This window comes from Phascolarctos cinereus, unplaced genomic scaffold, assembly GCF_003287225.1.
Source record: "Phascolarctos cinereus isolate Bilbo 61053 unplaced genomic scaffold, phaCin_HiC Scaffold_3;HRSCAF=262, whole genome shotgun sequence".
Classification (NCBI taxonomy): Eukaryota; Metazoa; Chordata; class Mammalia; order Diprotodontia; family Phascolarctidae; genus Phascolarctos; species Phascolarctos cinereus.
This window is the reverse complement of record NW_027555736.1, coordinates 129,105,067-129,124,176: the sequence shown is the minus strand read 5'-3', so window position 1 is coordinate 129,124,176 and position 19,110 is coordinate 129,105,067. Positions and strand designations below refer to the sequence as shown.

The 19,110-nt window shown below is 36.6% G+C and overlaps 1 long non-coding RNA gene across 2 annotated transcripts in view; it reads left to right on the top strand.

The window, feature by feature from the left end:
- Positions 1–18,827, top strand: part of LOC110192801 (uncharacterized) — an 85,481-nt gene extending 66,654 nt beyond the window's left edge. For both annotated transcript variants that reach the window (XR_002320255.2, XR_002320253.2), the window contains 3 exons: positions 15,156–15,320; positions 15,616–15,723; positions 16,825–18,827. This is a non-coding gene — a long non-coding RNA (uncharacterized LOC110192801). The remainder of the gene's footprint in view (positions 1–15,155; positions 15,321–15,615; positions 15,724–16,824) is intronic.
- Positions 18,828–19,110: the final 283 nt, after the last annotated feature.

The window sequence follows — 19,110 nt, the reverse complement described above, 5'->3', positions numbered from 1 at the left end:
CTCTCCTTCCCTTCCCCTTTAGTCCTTTTCATTAGTTTTTTTAAATTTAATTTTGGCACCCCTTTTCAAAAAGGATTTCTCTTATGCTCTTCATTATCCAGCCTTTCAGTCTACTCTTGCTCTAGACTGTCATTCTCTCTGATTCATGACCCCTACAATCATTTGTTCCATTTCTTTTCTCTGTATTACTCATGTAATCAAAGCTTCCAAGGTATCCATTCTAGGCTGTTCCACTCCAGGCTTCTTCTGCCACTGCTTTGTAGGATTTACCCCAGGACTCCCTTTTCCCATTGTGCCTCCCTTCCAGAACAATGTCAATTATTGCAGGTATCAGAGAGGCCTCATAGTAGGTCCCTGATTTTGTAGCCCATTATTAATCCTCCCCAGGTTACTTTCCCTCTCCTTGCCCCCAGTGTGACTCAAAATTTTTTCCCTAGGTCCATGCTTTCCCACTCCCCCAGATTCTAGCTGCCTCCAGGACTTCTAACTTTCCGCTTCCTGAGGAAAGACACATAGACACTCCACGCACCAAATCTCCCAGGCCACACCTAAAACAAAGTCCCAATCTGCTTTCACAGACCATTTTACTTTATACATAGAAGCATTCATACCTGGAACACTCTCCTATTACCAAAGCAAGGCCTCCTTCCTTTCCTCACTTCCAATCCTTCCCTTCTCCTTCTCTTCCTCCTCACTTACTCCCCTATAGCTGCTTCTTCTTCTTCTTCTTCTTCTTCTTCTTCTTCTTCTTCTTCTTCTTCTTCTTCTTCTTCTTCTTCTTCTTCTTCTTCCAGAGAGGTCACCTTTCCCTCATTGCCAGCTTTTGATTTGACCCTGGCATATCACACATACCTCTCTATCCTCCTACTGCCCTCTCATCCTTTCATGTACCCTCCCATATTGTAATGTAGTTCCACGTACACACAAACAAATGTCCTATAGGCAGGGTGTTAACAGGTTCTATCCATAATGTCCCAGGTGTTCTTCTTTATTGTTACCTCCACCAGACTTCTGCCTTTAGCCTTGTCTCCCTGTATAGATTCAGAAAGAAGTTTCTTCTTTGTGTCCTTACTGTCACCTTTTCTGTTTTATGTCATTGGCTGCTGAATTTATTCACCCCTCATGCATTTCTATTGTTTGGAGATGTTTGAGAAGTAAATAATTTCTTCAGTTCTGGTTTTCTTTCAAAAAATGTTTCAAATGTCTCTCTGTTATTGAATGTCCATCTTTTTTCAGCTAAGATTAAGCTCAGATTTTCAGGATAAGTCACCCTGCACTGTATCCTGAGCTACACTGCTTTTTGGAACACATTATTCCATTTCCTCACGTATTTTCTGGCGGGCAAAGAATAGTCTTGTGTTATTTGAATTTCCTTTCCTTTGTATTTGAAAGACTTTCTCCTGGTTTTTGCAGAATTTCTAGTTTCTGAATTGAATTTCTCAGTTTAACCACTATATATCTTGGAGTTTGCAACCTTGGGTTATTTATTTTTCCTGAAGGTGACCTGTGAATTCTTTCAATTGATATTTCATTTTCTGTTTTCAGAAGTTCTGGGCAGTTCTATTATTTCCTACATTATGGTATTAAGGTTTTGTCCTGGGAGACCTATGATCCTTACATTGTCTTACGCATCCTGTCTTTGAGATAAGTATATTTTGTTTGCATGGTGAGCATATTTTCTTTTAATATTATTGTTTTTTGTTTCTCATCTTCTAGATTATCCTTCGCTTCTGTATATTTGCATTTCAAATCTGTTGTTTTCTCCTTTGTTTCTTCTGTGAGACTTACCATGACAGATTCCAGTTTTTCTATTGTGCTTGTTATTTTTGCTGGGCACATCATAAATTCTGTTCTCAGAATTCTCATTTCTCTTTTTAACTTTTCAGAAACAGTGTCATGGTTTCATGTTCTCCTCACATTCCACAGGGTCCTCTGTCTCATCAAGTGTTGGATCATTTTCCTTTGTTCCATAGCATTTATTCATAGATGCCGGAACTCATTAACTAGATCCTTCCTTCTACTGTTAATGTTTTCCCTGTAGATTTATCTGCTTATATTCAAGGTGCCTGAGTTCTCTTCCTGAGATCTTTGGTAATTTCAGTTTTTGTTTTACTCTGTTTTCCCCCTATTTACTTTCTGTCTCTATCCCCTCCAATGATTATTTCCCTGGGGACTGAGTGTCGAGGTGTCTCAGCCTTCTCCCATACTGGGAATTTATGGTTCATCATCCCAGATCTGTGTCCCAAGTAATTTTGGGGGGGTCAGAACTGGCCACAGCTGGATGCTGTGATCTTTCTTTCATGCTCAGTGAAATGCTGCATAGAATCTCCTCTACTCCCCCTCCTCACATACACACATAGTGTTCTGTACTGATGACCTGTCCTGCTCCCTCTGTGCCTCAGTTCTCTGACCTGGCAACATCAGTTTAGAGAGGTGGTGCTATAGAATTATCTGCTCTTTCAGAACTTTGCTTTGCTTATGCCATGATGTTGTATGCCTTTTTGAAGCTTTGCTCTACTGGTGCCGTGGTGTTGCAGTCTCCAAAGGTTGTTTTCTGTTCTTGAAGGGTTTTAGCAATATTAATCGTCTGTCATGGCAGGAGTAAACTTCAGAAGCCTGAAGCTGAGGTCTATACAGCACTGAAAAAAGGAAGGGAAGAGGACCAGAGTTTTGTGTCTGCCTGTAAAGCTTCACTGTGTATGTATGCATAGCCTCACTGTGAGTAGTATGGGAGGCAGGGAGGAGTGCTGAATGAGCTCAGGGTCATTGAAGTTCTGTTCATAGGAATAGGTTTTTTTTTTAACCTTCTTAATGTTGTAGACCATGACACAGCTGAAGTTGCTTTATCTTTGGCATATAACTTCTGTTTTGGAGAGATTTGAGAGGTCATAGGGATCTTGTTGCTCATCCATCTTTTTGCTCACATTTCCTATAATGGCTCTTTTATGTCACAGGCCTTCAGATATTTGAATATAGCTATAATATTTCCCTTAAGTGTTCTCCAAGCTAAACATACCAGATTTCTTCAACTGCTCTTTATATGGCATTAACTCAAGGCTCTTCATTCTCTTGACTTTTCTCCTATAGACAATCTCCAGTTTACCAACACACTTTTTAAGATATAATACCCATACTCCAGATACAGCCTCAGGGCAGAAAGAGTACAGCAGGATGATCATCTTCTTATTCTTGATCTCATTGCTTCTTACAAAAGAAAAAGAAAGGATAGATAGGTGGCACAGTAGAGAGAGCACCAGCTGTGGAGTCAGGAGGAACTGAGTTGAAATCTGACCTTGGACACCAGCTGTGTGACCCTGAGAAAGTCACTTAACCTTAATTGCCTCCAAAACTGCCTTCATGGTACACTAAATCCCCAAGATGCTCAGACAAGGGCTATCTAATGATGCTTCCCTTATGTTGCACTTTTGAAGTTAATTTTTTTATTGATTTTTTTGATTTAGAGGCAGATAGGTGACACATTGGATAGAGCCTTGGAGTTAGGAAGATCTGAGTTCAGATCCACCCTCAGACATTCATTATTTTGCAACTTTGAGCAATCTCTGTAATCTCTGTAAAATAGGAATAATAACAGTGTTTACTTTTCAATGTTATTATAAGGAGATGATATATTTGCAAAGTACTTTGTAAATCTTAAAGTGCTATATAAATGTTGACTATTATTGTTAAATATAAAAGTTAACATTTATACCTATTCAAATTTATCTTATTAAATTCAAGCCAATGTTTTAGCTTGTTATGATCATCTTTTAATTTTTTAAATTAATTTATTTTGATTTATTAACAATCACTTCCACAAGCTTTTGAGTTTTAAATTTTTCTCTCCCTCCCTCCCTCCCTCCCTCCCTCCCCAAGACAGCACACAATCTGATATAGGCTATGCTTATACATTCCTATTAAATTTATTTTCACATTAGTGATGTTGTAAGTAAGAATTAGAACCAATAGGAGGAACCACCAGAAAGAGGAAACAAAACACAACAGAAGAAAAAAATAGCAAATAGTATGCTTCCATCTGCATCCAAAGTCCAAACTTCAAACATTGTTATGATCATTTCTGATTTGAATTGTCACAGTGTATTAGGTGTTCCAGTTTGGTGTCACCTGAAAATGTGATGAGCACACTACCTATACCTTTATGAAGCTCATTGATAAAAATGTTGAACAGCACAGACCCAAGCCCATAACTCTGAGGCATTTCACTAGAGACCTCCTGATCAATCAGTTTAGTTACCCTGTTAAAAAAGGAAATAAAATTAATCTTGCATGGCTTGTTCTTAAAGAACCCTTGCTGGCTGTTTTTGATTACTCAGTCCTTTAATCTCTTTAATAAAATGTTATACACATTTGCTACAAATTGTAACTAAGCTCACTAGTCTATAGTTTGCAGACTCTGTCCTCTTCTCTCTCTCTTTCTCTCTCTCTTTTGAAAATCAGGACATCTCTTCTTTGTCTAGTCCAGTGGTATCTTACAAAGATTATTGACAACAGACCAGCAATACCAGTTAGTCAGACAGTCAACAAATGTTTATTAAGCTATACTATGTGCCAGGCACTGTAGAGGGTAGTCCCTGTTTTCAAGGAACTCATAGTTTAAGGGGCAAAATTTTTTTTGCAAAAAACCCTTTGTACAAGCAAGCCATATATAGGATAAATTTGAAATAATCAACAGAGGGAGAGTATTGAGATAAAGGAGGCCTGGGAATGGCTATCTGTACAAATGGGATTTTGGCTGGAACTTGAAGGAAACCAAGGGAGCCAGGAGGCAGAGGAAGAGTGAGAGCATTTCAGCCCCGGAGGACAGACAGTGCAAATGCTAGGAATCTGGAAATGAAGTGTCTTATTTGAGGAATAATAGCAAGGAGTGCAGTTTCACTGTATTGCATAATATATACATATATTTGTGTGTATCTGTTTGGGGTGGGGGTGGAGCTTAAGGTGTAAGAAGTTAAGAAGAGGGGAAGGTTATGAAGGATTTTGAACACCAGAAAATTATATATTTGATTCTAGAGATTATAGGGAACCACTTGAGTTTATTGAGTGCAGAGATGACATGGTCGGATCTGAGATTTAGGAAGATTGTTTTGACAGATGAATAGACGAAGGAATGTGGTTGGGAGAGAATTACAAGCAGACCTTCCAGCAGACTATTGCAACAGTCCAGGTATGAGGTGATGAGGGCCTATAACAGGGTGACAGTGTTGTGTGAGGAGAGACAGGCGTCTTTGAAAGATGTTATAAAGGTAAAATTGACAAGTCTTGACAATAGACTGGATACAAGGGGTGAAAGTGAGGAGTTGAGGATGACATCTAGGTTATGAGTGTGGGTGACTGGGATCATAGTGGCACCCTCAATATTAATAAGGAGGTTGGAAAGATTTAGAGGAAAAGATAATGAGCTTAGTTTTAAATATGTTGAATCCACAATGTCCACTATGTAGTTATTGATGTGAGACTGGAAATCAGCAAATAGATTAGGACTGGATTTGAGAATCATCAGCCCAGATATAATTGAATAGATAAGAACTGATGAGACCACCAAGCAAAATAACATAGAGTGAGAAGACAAGAGGACCAAGGACAAAGCCCTTTGGGACATTCATGGTTAGTGGGCATGACCCATATGAAGATTGAGATGAAAAGGAAAATTCAGATGGGTAAGAAGAAAACCAGAAGAGAGTAGTGTCACAAAAACCTAGAGAGAAGAGAGTATTAAGGAAAAGAGAGTGATCAGCTGTGTCAAAGACTGCAGAAAGTTCAAGAAGGATGGGGCTTGAGAAAAGGTCAGTGGATTTGGCAATTAAGAGATCACTGATGATTTTAGAAAGGGCAGTTTTGTTGAAATGACAAGGTTGGAAACTGCATTGTAAGCAGTTAAGAAGATTGTGAGAGGAGAGAAAGTGGAGGCACCTATTGTAACCAGCCTTTTTTCAAGGAGTTTAGTCACAAAGGACAGAAGAGATAAAGGATGACAGTGGAGATGGAAGAAGGGTCACTTCTTCATGTGAGATAAAGGTGAAAAAGGAGGTCATGGCAAAAGGCATCTTGGTGATGTGAGATAAGGAGGTTAAAAGGAAGCTCTCAGTAAAATGGAAGGTTTGAGGAAGGATGAAAAGTTTTGGAAGAGCCACTGCGTAGGGTAGGATTGTAAAATAATTAGGGAGATATTAAAAGATGCCTTGCAGCAGTGAGGACCCAATTGAGGTTATGTAAGATCAGTTTGTAGTAGAAAAAGTCAGTACTGCTTCTCATTCAGCAGCACTTGTGTAGAAGTGAAGGCAGTGGTTAGAGAATGATCCAAAGCTGAGACTGGGCAGCATAATTCCATCTGCTAGTTCCTTCAGTACCATAGAGCATAGTTCACTGGGGCCAGGTGACTAATAATGAATCATCAAGCAACACTAGATAAACACTGACACTAAATCGGGGTCTGATGGAAATATTATGTCAGTAATAGAGAAAACTGAAACAAGATCAAAGAGCAGGATTTACTGAGTTTTGCAATATATTCCATAGGCATGGTACTTCACTCAACTGATGGCTACATGAGCTATCCTTTTGAGTTTGGGGCCCAGGGTGCTAACTATTCTCCCTTTACAGCCTGATGAACCTCAGCTGCAATTGCAGGCTGCTGTTGACATGCATACCTCAAAACTTTTCAAATTAACTGCTTGAACATTATGTCTAACATGCCTGGACTGAAGTTGTAATTCATGAATTGGAGTAAGGCAATCCTGTTATTGGAGTCCCCTGCTATGCTACAGCATTTCTTTAAAATTTAATTTAATTAAAGGGAAAAAAACCAACTTTATTGAGAGGCCTGGGAAACAGAAGGATGATGAAAGCTTTTTCTTCTCTCCACCTTTGTTCAGGGTTTTTCTTGTTCTGAATGAAAGTATTGGGAGCCTAATATTTTCCTTCATTGATATTATTAAGCTGGGTTTGGTCATTTTTATCCTTTGCTTTGCCACCTGTCCAAAGATACTATTACTATAATCTAAATAAGATTTAGCAGGTGTTACAGGGCTGGGGATATCTGGAAAGAGGCAAATACAGTGCATGCCATAGCAGAAATGGAAATACACATGCACACACACACACACACACACACACACGTACATGTGTGTGGGGAAAGAAAGACAGAGAGAGAGAGAGAGAGAGAGAGAGAGAGAGAGAGAGAGAGAGAGAGAGAGAATAAAGTAATTACATCGGATGTAAAATTAGAAGTGTTGTTTGATGGTATGTTGTTTGACACAGGTGGAAAACTTAGCTAAATTGCAAAAACAGCAGGGCTTGTTATACCACATCCTGTGGTAATGTTCCTCCCTTGGCAATCACAAATGTTTGTAGTATTCTCTGTTTCAGGATTTTTATTTTGTGACTTATCTGGAGTTTGATTATTGTTTCTTCCATACTTCAAAGATTTGTGATGTTGTCAGTGTGCTATTTCTCAGGGAAGCAGACTTCAAGCCCTCTACTCCTTAGGAGATAGTCTTCATGAATAAATATCAGTGGCTTGAAGAATTCTTCAGTTGGTGGCCAACTTGCTAGTGATAAAGCCTATCTGGTCAGGGTGGTCCTTGGATAACTGATGTGCAAACTGTCACTGGTCTTCTTGGAAACTGATAAGGCTAAGAAGAGAAAGAAGAGAGGAGAAGAGAAGGTTAAGAACAAAACCTTAGTGAACACCCACAGTTGGGATGTGTGTGTTATGGATGATGAACCAGTAAAAGAAAGAAAGGGAAGGTCACATAGGTAGGAGGCAAATCATGAGAGATATCACAAAAACTCATACAGGAGAGTATCCAGGAGGAGGGAGTGGTCAACAGTGTCAAGTAGAGTAGATAGGATGAGAAGGATGAAGCCTGGGCACAGATAATCAAATTCAACAATTCATAGATTACTGGTAACTTTGGAAAGATCTGTCTCAGCTGTGTCTTGAGGTTGAAAGCCACATTGCAAAGGAAGAGGAAAGCAAAAGAAAGGAGAGGAAGTGGATACATCAAGTGTAGGCAGCCTTTTCAAGGAGTCTGGCTGAGAAAAGGGAGGAGAGATAGGGATGGTATTGTCTAGTGAAGGTTTTTTAAGGATGGGAAGTGATGGCTACATTTGAAGGTGGTAGATGAGAAGATAATAGGGAGCCATTGAAAATGAGAGAGAGAGAGAGAGACAGACAGAGACAGACAGAGAGACACAAAGAGAGACAGAGAGACACAAAGACAGAGACAGAGAGACAGAAAGAGATAGAGAGACAGAGAGAGGCAGAGAGACAGAGAGAGGCAGACAATGAGACAGAAACAGAGACACACAGAGAGACAGATGCAGAGGCAGAAACAGAAGATGCTGAAAGAAATAATCTGCTATAGGGCCATGACCAAGTAGACATGTAGAAGGGCTGGCCTTGACAAGTAAATGAGAAGGGCAACATCTTTGTGAGAGACTCAGGGAGACTATTGAATGGGAAACGATGGAAAAGGATTTTGAGATTAAGAGAAAGATAGGAGGTATCTACTGTCAAAAGACCATTATCATCTCAGTAAAAAAAGAGACAATGTCCTTAGCTGAGGAGGGTGGGGAGACATGTAGGAAGTTTAAGGAGAAAAAAAATATTTAGAATAGCTTTTTTTGGGAGTAAGGGGGCAATTAAAGAAAGATAAAAGGAATGCCTCACTGTAGTGAGAGCCCAGATAGGGTTGGACAACATGAATTTGTAATGTACTAAGCATGGTTATGAGACTTCATCTAGCTGATATAGTATCTCTGAGTAGAAACAGAAGAGACATGGGTGGTGGAAGTAATTTAGGTTACAGTTTGGTGAGAGATGAGTGGCAATCACACAAGGGCACAAGAGATTAGAGAAGAGAGGAGAGTGTAAAGTTGAAAATGCTAACTATTGAGTTAAGATTATAGAGTAAGAAAAGTGAACCCAGGGTATGGAGTAATGGCCTGAGGATATTGACTATGGAGAAGTCAGAGGTTTCCATGAGGGTGAAGAATAGATTTAGGAAAGATGAAGCATAAGAAAAATTAAAATGATAAAATTTTATTATCAGATAGGGGAACATAAGAATTTCTAATTAGGAAAGTGGAACACTGAGGGGTAATCTAAAGGTACAGATTATCCTTATATATTGCTCAGATGGAATCAATAAGCAGATGCATTAGGAAAAAGAAGAAATGTAAACCTTTAAAATAATTTTCTGGTTAAAATGAATTTAGTTTCTCAATCAAGAGGGATGGCACCTACATAAAATAAAGGAATGGGAATAAGGAGCCATCACAAGACCTGTTATCTAATCATACCATAGCAAAAGACTTGGAAATAGTTGTCTAACATTACTGGGGATGGTGGGAACAGGGACTTGGAGTAGGGAAGGGGAAAAGACCATAGGTAAGTTACAGCTACAAAGAAAGATCTTATAGGATCATATTAAGGAGGAACTACAAAGAAAAGAATAGTATGGTCTTGGAGGAGCTCTGAAATATAGTCTGGAATCTAGAAACACATGTGACATGTGTGTGTATATTTGTACGTATGTGTGTGTGTGTGTATATATATATATATATATATATTATGTATGTGTGTATACATATATATGTATATATATATATATATATATATATATATATATATATATATATATATAGAGAGAGAGAGAGAGAGAGAGAGAGAGAGAGAGAGAGAGTATAATAAGAACAGGCTATAGAGATAAAATTTACTCCAGAAAAGAGGATGAAACTATAGGAAGGAATTAAATGGAATTTTCAATATAAGATATTTATAAGAAACTTAGTGTACATATATTTATAAAAAAATATTAGTTTGTTCATATATGCATAATATTATACTGTGGAAATAAGATGGAATAAAGGATGTCATCTCTTTTGAAAGTTGAAAGTGCTATAGAAAGATAGCAGGGTATCAATGCCTCATGTATTTAGCATTTGTAGGGCTGGGTATGGTGTAGAAAAGTAAGTTTTCCTGGTAAATGAAACCCTCTCCCTTTAGAGTATCAAAATTAGAAAATAATTTGTTTTCTTAGAAATTTTTCTAAAATAGATTCCTTGCCTTCTTAAACAGTATATTGAAAATAATTTCAATTTTTCTTTGTAGCTTAATAAGATGATAAATTATTATAGTGTGTTATAACACAGTGATACACTCAGGAGCTTTTGAGGCATTGAAGAATACTTTTCTATTAAATGCCACTGGACTTTTGTGCTTTTTGAGCTGTCTTTGCTTTTTATACATTATATGCCTCCTCATAGCCTCCTCTCCCATTTCTCCTTGTCCTCCTGCTCTTCTTCTTCTTCCTCCTCATCCTCTTTCTCTTCCTCCTTTTTCTTCCTTCTTCCTCTTCCAAAAGGTCCAGGGTCCTATCCTTCAGCTGAAACTCTGTATTGTATTGAGTTAGCACATATTCTCTCTTCCAAGAATCTCTGCTGACTTTATGTTGTCTTTAATAAATAATGTATCCTTGATTACTCTTGGAATTGGGCAGGTAGATGCTGCAGTGGATAGAATATTGGGCTTGGAGTCAGAAAGACTCTTCTTCCTGTTTCAAATCTGGCCATTTACTAGCTATGGGACCCTGGGCAAGTCACTGAACCTTCTTTGCCTCAGTTTCCTCTTGTAAACCACTCCCATACTTTGGCCAAAAAAAAAAAAGTGGAGTCATAAAGAGTTGGACACAACTCAACAACAACTCTTCCAGTTATCTTATTTTCTCTCTACCCCCAAAAAAAAACCCCTCCCATGTATTTTACATATTTCTGTTAAAGAGTTTGATACTTTTAAAAACAGTGTTTGCTTCCTTGAGGGCAAAAGATTATTTTTCAATATACTATCTCTTTTGCCTAGCAGGGACTTGCATATAGAAGGCATTAACTGCTTTTAATTGCTTTGTATTCATAGTGGAAATATGTTATTTCTTATTATAATTCCCCTTATCAATATGTCTGTGATTTTTTTAAAGGCAATTGAGGTTAAGTGACTTGCACAGGGTCACACAACTAGCAAGTGTTGGGTCTGAGACAGGATTTGAACTCAGGTCCTCCCGACTTCAGGGCTGGTGCTCTATCTGCTGCGCCACCCAGCAGCCCTTTCTATGATTACTTCTTGAGGTGGTTAGTATGCCTACTGCTAGCAACCTGCCCCTCTATTTCTAACTGGTTATATCCAATCTTCTATAAGAAATCGATTGTTAGATTTTTGTCTAAAATTAGAGTTATTAGGGTTCAACTATGAATAAAGTGTAAGATCTTTTGTGCAAAGATTTTATGATAGCTATTTTGGTTGCTGAATCTTTTTTTTCCCCTTTTTCCTTCTATTTAATTCAATTCAAGATATATTTATTAAGCACTAGGACAAGGCAATGTGGTAGGTGCTAGTGATAAGACAAAAACAAAATGTCCTTGTTCTCAAGAAATTTAATTCTATCAGATAGTTCTGATAAGTGAAATTTGATATCTGAAGAATTGTGTTGTTGTTTTTGTTGCTGTTACTTCATCATTATTACTATTTCTGCTTAACTGAACATAGTTAGGCATTCAGCATTGCTCACTATGAAAGAACTCTTCAAAGGCACAGATAATCTAAGACCAAACTACAGAAATTCTAGTGAATTTTCATTTATGGACATATCGTCATCCCATGTCCTTTAACAATGGAGGGCATATTGTTTGGCAAACAATTGTGAACTGTAGTATGAGAAATACATGACAACATACTGGCAAGGGTAAAAGGTCAGGAATTTAAACTATGACCAAACACATTCCTTTTCCTTCTATAACTGTACAAGGCAGGAGTGTAAACTTACTTGTGGAATTTACACTCTACTAGACTGAGCCTCTTTGGGAATCTTTCCATGGTTTTCATTTTATACCTCTTTCCATAATAAACTACAGTGACAGAAATTTAAACAACTCTTGAACCAAAAAAGGGAGAAAGAAAATGAGAGGATTTTTTTTTGCCACAATATTCAATTAATATAACTCTATACACGATCCCACAAATCCTACTACTAACTCAAGACTTTTTCAGAAAACTTGGGCAGACAATATTACATTGTTCCCATTGTTGCCTAAAAATGGTTTAAACATGAATTGGAGGGATTTTGTAATTTCATTGCAAAAGGAGTTGGGAACTTCTTCTAAAAATGCAGCTCACCACCTTATGGTCTGCAATTTACGGTCCCTAAGACTTGTTGAGTCTCCAAAAGTTGCCTTGAGTAATGAGAAATGAAGTAACCTATGAAGAGTAACAAAGCCAGTATGTGTCAGAGATAGAACTGAACCCAGGTTTTCCTGACTCTTGATTCTCTAATGACTAGGCAACACTGCCTCTCATAATATATTACTAGGCTCTATTAGAAAAACACTGCTCAGATACAGGAAATATTCTTTGTTGGTCTGGTCATTTGGGAGGTATAATGTCTTTAGGTCTAGGCATAGAGAGACATTAACAAATTGGCATGTTCAGAGGCAACTAGGATCAAAGGAGTTTAGAAATAATGCCATATGTGAGACAGCAGGGATATTTAAGTTTAGAGAAGAAAAAATTTAGGGGGCATAAAACAGTTGTCCTTAAATATTTGAAAAACTGTCTTGTGGAAGGGAGAATATTAATACAGAAAGTAGATTTAGGATCAATGGAAATTGGAGGAGATAAGATTTTGGTTCAGGATGAAGAACTATTTTATAGACTTACAGAGTTGTAGAAAGAATTACTAACTTGTAAAATAGTGAGTTCTCCATCAGCAGAAGTATTCAAACAAAAACTAGATAACCAAATATCAGAAATTTTATAGATCAGTGTTGTAGGTCAAACTCAAATAGTCACTGTGGCTACATATTAGAAAACCACAAATTAATACCATCTATGTTGTATTAAAGTTTAATTATTTTGTTAAACATTTCCCAAATCCATTTTAATCTTGTTCCTGACACATTCAGAAGTTTTGCAGGCAGCTTGTGGCCTACTGCCTTGAGTTTAATGCTATTTATTCTAAGGCATATTTCTTCATTAAACATTGAATTAAATGTCGTCTAAGGTCCCATCCATTTACTAGCTTCTGTGATTCCTTCCAAGTATAAGAGACAATCCATAGATATAAAATATTGTTCAAATAGTGGAAATATAAAACATCATTTGTTACTCTCAAAATAACATTAATATATCATGTATACTGAAGCCTTTTGTACTTTTTCTGATTACCAAAAAAACTTTCCTTTTACATGCTGAGAAAAGTAAAGCATAGATGGATTTCCTTAGCCCTTGTCTCAAAAGTCCAGTAAAAGACATTACACCATTAAAATTATTTAAACAAATACATAATTCTCATTGGAGGTTATAGTTGCTTATTATGTGATGGTGAGCAGATGTATGAACATTGGAAGATTGTCTTTCTGTATTATATGCAATTTTTGATAACTACTAACTTAAAAGGCCAGAGGAAATTGCTTGCTATCTTTGGAGAAGAAAGTGGATTGCTTAATTTGAAGTGGATTTGGGCTGACTTTAATTTTTTAAATTAAAATTTTTAATTTAGCATATTATTTTACCCCAGTTACACATAAAAACAATTTTTAACATCCATTTCAAAAATTTTGGGTTCCAAATTCTCTTCCCTTCCTCCTTACTCTACCTTCAATGAGAAGGCAAACAATTTGATATAGGTTATACATGGGTAGAGCTGACTTTAATTTGTACAACACCTTTTCTTTTATTTGTGACACTGATAACTTGTGGTTTTTGTTTAATATTTCATTGTTGGAGTTTTTTTTTAGTTGTTTTTGCTTTTGCTTTTATCTGTATCCCACAATCCTTGGCACATAGTAAGTATTTATTAAATACCAATTGACTAATATGATTTCTACCTTTTTCCTTTCTTCTCCTGTTGTTTTGGTAGTTGTTTTTTCCCCAATTTAAAAAAAAAATTAAATGCCATTATTATGTTTATATAGAACTTTAAATCTGGGAAGGACCTAAAAGATTATTTCTTCCAACCCATTTATTTTATAGCTGAAGAACCTAAGGTTCAGATGAAACCACAACTTAAGCCTCCTTATTCTTACTCACCATTCTTTTTACTATGCTATACTGCCTTTATTTTAAGTAATGACAAAAGAAGAAACAATTTAAGATATATGTTCATATGTATATGAAGAGAAACTAGACAAGTACATGCAGTGTGATAAGTTGGAATGATATATAAAGATAATACAAAAATGTCAGAATGGAAGAGAAGGAAGTATAATGTAAAAAAATACTAATAATATCAAAAGGTAGAAAAGAATGAAAGTGATGGACCATGTCAATCTTTATACAATAAAAGCATGGAGGCAAAGGAGAAAGAAACTTTGGGAGGACAAGCCTCCTTAATTATACTGATAAAACCAGAAGGATTTTAGGTTCCACGTCATAATCTTTTCACCCACACTTAACCCATAGTTTTCATTTATCTCATGCCTACTTGGAGGTATATAAAGTATTTTTTGTTATTGTGCAGTTGTTTTTCAGACATGTTCAACTCTACAATAAAGTGTAATTCAAAGATTTGTATTGAGGGTGATTCTATTTGTTTTTCAGTTTGGCCAAAAGAAGATTCACAATATATATATATATATATATATATCATATATTCAAGATTGCCCACAACAATGTTATAAATTTCTAGTTTCAGAAATATAGGAGAGAAGGCCTTGTTTTTAACTCTAACACAAAGCATGTACTCTTATGCAACTAAGTTTTAAAAAAGTTTTTATCATTTTTCTGACAGCTGTTTTATAAAAACTGGAATCTCTATCTTTTCCCTGTTGCATATTGAAGCTATTATTATTAATTTTTTTAAAGTCCACTGTTGAAAAAATTTGAAAGTAAAGAACAAAATAGGAAGTTCTAAGATCCCGTATAAGAACCAATCCATTAGGATAGTTCTGTGAAGGGTCATGGAAGGGTCTGCAAGAGGCATCCAATTAGAGGTCTGTTTTCCCTTTAAAAGTCCTTGTCTGTTTCCCTCAGTCTTTTCAAAACACCCTGAAGTAGACATATATCACAATGAGGTCAAAGCAAAAAAGAAAAAAAAAGCCTTAGAACAGCCTTAGAACAATGACAGTTTCCATTTATTATCCAATAGTCATGTGAGTTTTAAAGCCACCAATCATTATCAAGAGAAGAATGAAGTTCAATGCCTGACAAGAAGATGTGCTCTGAAGCAGCATAATATTCAATTTACTTCCAAGGCTACTGATTTAGGAAGCAAAAAGAGAATAAGTGGAATAATTAATTTCCTACCTTGAAGGTAAGATTGCTTAGCGTATGAGTATGAGGGTGGGGAACAATATGTCTCTTGGGCATTTATTCTGGATTGCAATTAAAAAAAAACTTTCACAACATTTAAAACAAAAATTATTCTTAAATGGGCCCAGTTTGGCTTAAGCAACTGGAACTCATAGGGCACATTTTTACTCTCTAAGAAGCAAGTGGAGACTTGAAAAGTATGCAGCATGTCATGAAAAGGGAGGGGTGAACTTTGCCCAAGTCTACAGCCAAACCTGAAGTTGGAACCTTTAAGAACATTTTTTTTCCCCTTCTAGTTTTACTTTCTTTGTATCCAGTGTCATTGGGATCCACCTCTGGGCAGAAGCTGAGAAGCTGGTCGATGCAAACAAAACCTATTCAGAGTGTTTCTGACTTCATTGAAAGTAAGAAGTCCTCAAAAAAAAAGAATCCTACTTTTTTCACTAGTTTAAATGCAGTTTTGCAGAACAGGTAGTTGATAGTAGGAAGATTGTCTCCAAACCGAAGGTGAACTTCCAAATGGTTGAAGTTCATGCAGGAACAGGAATCCAAGAGGCAGGTTTCACTTATGTTGCTGAAAATCACACAAACACACAGAATTCCGGCTGCTTGCAATGTAAATCTTTTCATAGCAGGAAGAAACACAGTAATTTGAGCTTGGCTCGTTCCTGAAATTCTTCTACATAATTGAAGATTAATTTGATTCCACAGATTGTGGAGGGTGGCTGTGAGTGGGGGGTGGGGTGGGGGGGGTGTGAATAGATTATTCAAATGACAAAAGAAGTAGGTGGTGTACTAAGTGACTGTTCTATCACTGTTCATAAATGTTTGTCTTCCCATGTATTCATCAAACACAATCCCTACATAAAGGGAATAGGGAATGTTTAGGAAGTAGGTCAACTCTAGCCAAACAAATATTTAGCAAAATTTACATATGATGTATATGTTATATATATTATACATATATGTGTGCATGTATATCCATGTATATGTATGTATGCATGTATATATAGGTATATATGTACATATATATTATACAGTCAATGACTACTACAAAATCCATTTGCCCTTAATCAAGCTGTCTCAAGGGTGCTCGCTTTGTCAAGTGTCTAACGTAAACAATATGAAAGTAAATAGTGGAAGACATTCCAAGATAGTATTAACACAATTGATTTATTGATGATTGCACAATGGGAGGTTATCTTTTGTTAATTGACTCAGTAAATAAGCTTTTATAGGCATTCCTAGTGAAAAAAAAAGTTCCCACCCTCCCTCCACCCAAAAAAAAATGGTCTAAGGAAAGGTGAAATGACTGGATCATAATTTTTAAGTCTTTCATCCTACCTCATAAAATGTCACAGAGCTGCCTTCATTTACTAGGAAGTAGATATAGGTTAGCAATGTTAACTATTGTGTGGAATTTAGCAACTCTCATATATTGAGAGAAGATTGGAAAGGACTTGCATTCCTGTCAAACCTGAAAATTCTTTCTCTTTTTCTTTCAGGCAAATTTTAAAATGCAAGAACACTCTGCTGAATGACAGCTGGATGGAAATGTTGTCTGCCAAAGATAAAAAGAAAAGGGTACTAAGGCTGCTGTTTTATAAATCTAGATGAGGTGTCCAAGATGTAGACATAGACATATGTTTGATATGGCTAAACTTTAAACAGGTTGTGATTGAACACTAGGTAAAATATGTCAAGTTTTCCATTGACAGTGATATATTCAGTGCAGCCAGATAACTGCACCCATCATTTGGGAAATCCACATGGAAATCAATAATAAGAAAATCTTTGTAAATTCTTTAAAAAAACATAAAAAATTATGCCACCCTTAATGAAGCATGGTAGAGACATGCTTAACATTTTAGACTTATCTGGATAGTTTTATTTTCTGCTTTTTTTAAAAGTTATCATGACAGTCTTTGAATAATTATTAATCTTTTCTTTTTTATTTAAACTCTTCAAGGTTATTATTTTTCTTTTCTGTTTTCATTTGGCTGCTCAGCTATATTTTTTCCCCTTCTCTGGAGTACTGCCTTTCTATCAAGTGAGTAATTTTATTATTGAAAGGGGCAAAATGAATGAACTTTTAGGATAGCAAATAAACTTTGGCATAAAGAAAAATAATTAAATCAACTTGTGAAGGATGGAAAGTATTACCCCTTTTATGTATGAATAGTTTGCTTATGAAAATGACAGAAAATAAACTTTTATTTTTTCAAAAATGATAAAATTAAAGTATTAACACAGCTTTTGGATAAAAATGTGAGGATACACAGATGGCTAGGAAGACCAAATAGAAAACTTATAGTGTTAAACAGAGAACTTAGAGGACCTGTTTGAGAACAGGGAAATGACTGAGGTAAAAGGGCATTGTTACCACTCAGCTTATTTGTTTACAATTGTGTTTAGAGTTTGCAATGTTGAAACTAACAAAGATATAAATCAAATAACTGTTTGGAGCCTATGGGGGAAGGATTAAAAATGTGGGATTTTTACCTCATAAAGGAAAGATGTCACCTTCTCCTTAGAGGTGATGGTTTGAGCCATCCAATAAGTTGTAGAACCCAGGAAAAGAGAAAATAATGGGACAGTTAAAAAAGTGGTAGAGGCTGAGTGAGAAGGCAATAGCAGAAACAGCTGATAGAAAGGCTTTAAAAACCATTACATTTGGGAAGCTGCTGACAGGAGGAAAGAACGGCTTCGTGGACCAGGTAAAGAAAAGGCTGGGAGCCTTCTAACTGTAGAACAGCTGAACTCTGCTGGTTTTATGTATGGCCTATTGGAATTTGAGAAGAGCAAAATCTCTCAGAAGTGCCTTTTTGCCTCATCTAGTTGAACTGGAAGAGCATATGGGGAAAGGCAGTTTTTATGGTGACTTCTACTTGCAGTAACAAGTTGATAGGATGATACAGATAGTTGATAGGATTATGCAGAATCCACCTGATGCAGAAGCTGGCTGAGCTTCTCTGCCTTGCCCAAAGGACCAATCTAAGGACCTTTGTAGTTCTCTGGTTCAAAGGGAACTTTTTGTCATTACAGTAGAGTAATACTTCCTCAATACCCTTTAAAGGGTGATTGTGAATTTCCAAAGCATATTATTTCTTTATCATTTCATGGTTAGGAAATGAGCAGATTTGCACAGCAGTAAACTGGCAATGTAGAGAAGGATGAGCCTTTAGCAAAGAATGGCTTCATGTTGTGTAGATTGCTTTTGAAGGGTTCTGGACTGCAAAGTCTAGAGTTGTAAATTGCCTTAAGTACATGCGTTGTCCTAAATCATGTGTCTCTCTGCCAGATTTCTATAATTATGTGCTCACTCAACCCAATGGATCCTGTATGCATGGGTAAGAGTGTGGCTAAAGTTTATGTGTGAACTTTAATATATTCATTATTACTATATTTGAATTTATATTGAATAAATGTGAGGCATTATTATATTATATATTAATACATAATATGTATATTATATTGTCACTTTCACTTCATCATAAAATAAATCTTTTGTGCCTAAGAGTTAATAGTGTCCTCATCATAATTGATTTTGCATAGATGGGAATCATAACAGTGGGGGCTCATGAACTACAGTGGTGAAAAGGGGGAGTACGTCTCACCTTTCTTCTCCCAACAAAGTTACCCTGAAGATCCTGAGGGAGTTTAAATTATAGCAAAGCGACCGCCCTTTTCAGGGAAACCAGACTGGTCAGTCAGTATGAGGTCATGTGGGGTAAACAAACAGCCCAGAAAGCAAGTAGGTGGCCGTGTCTCATGTGAAATGTTACATTAGA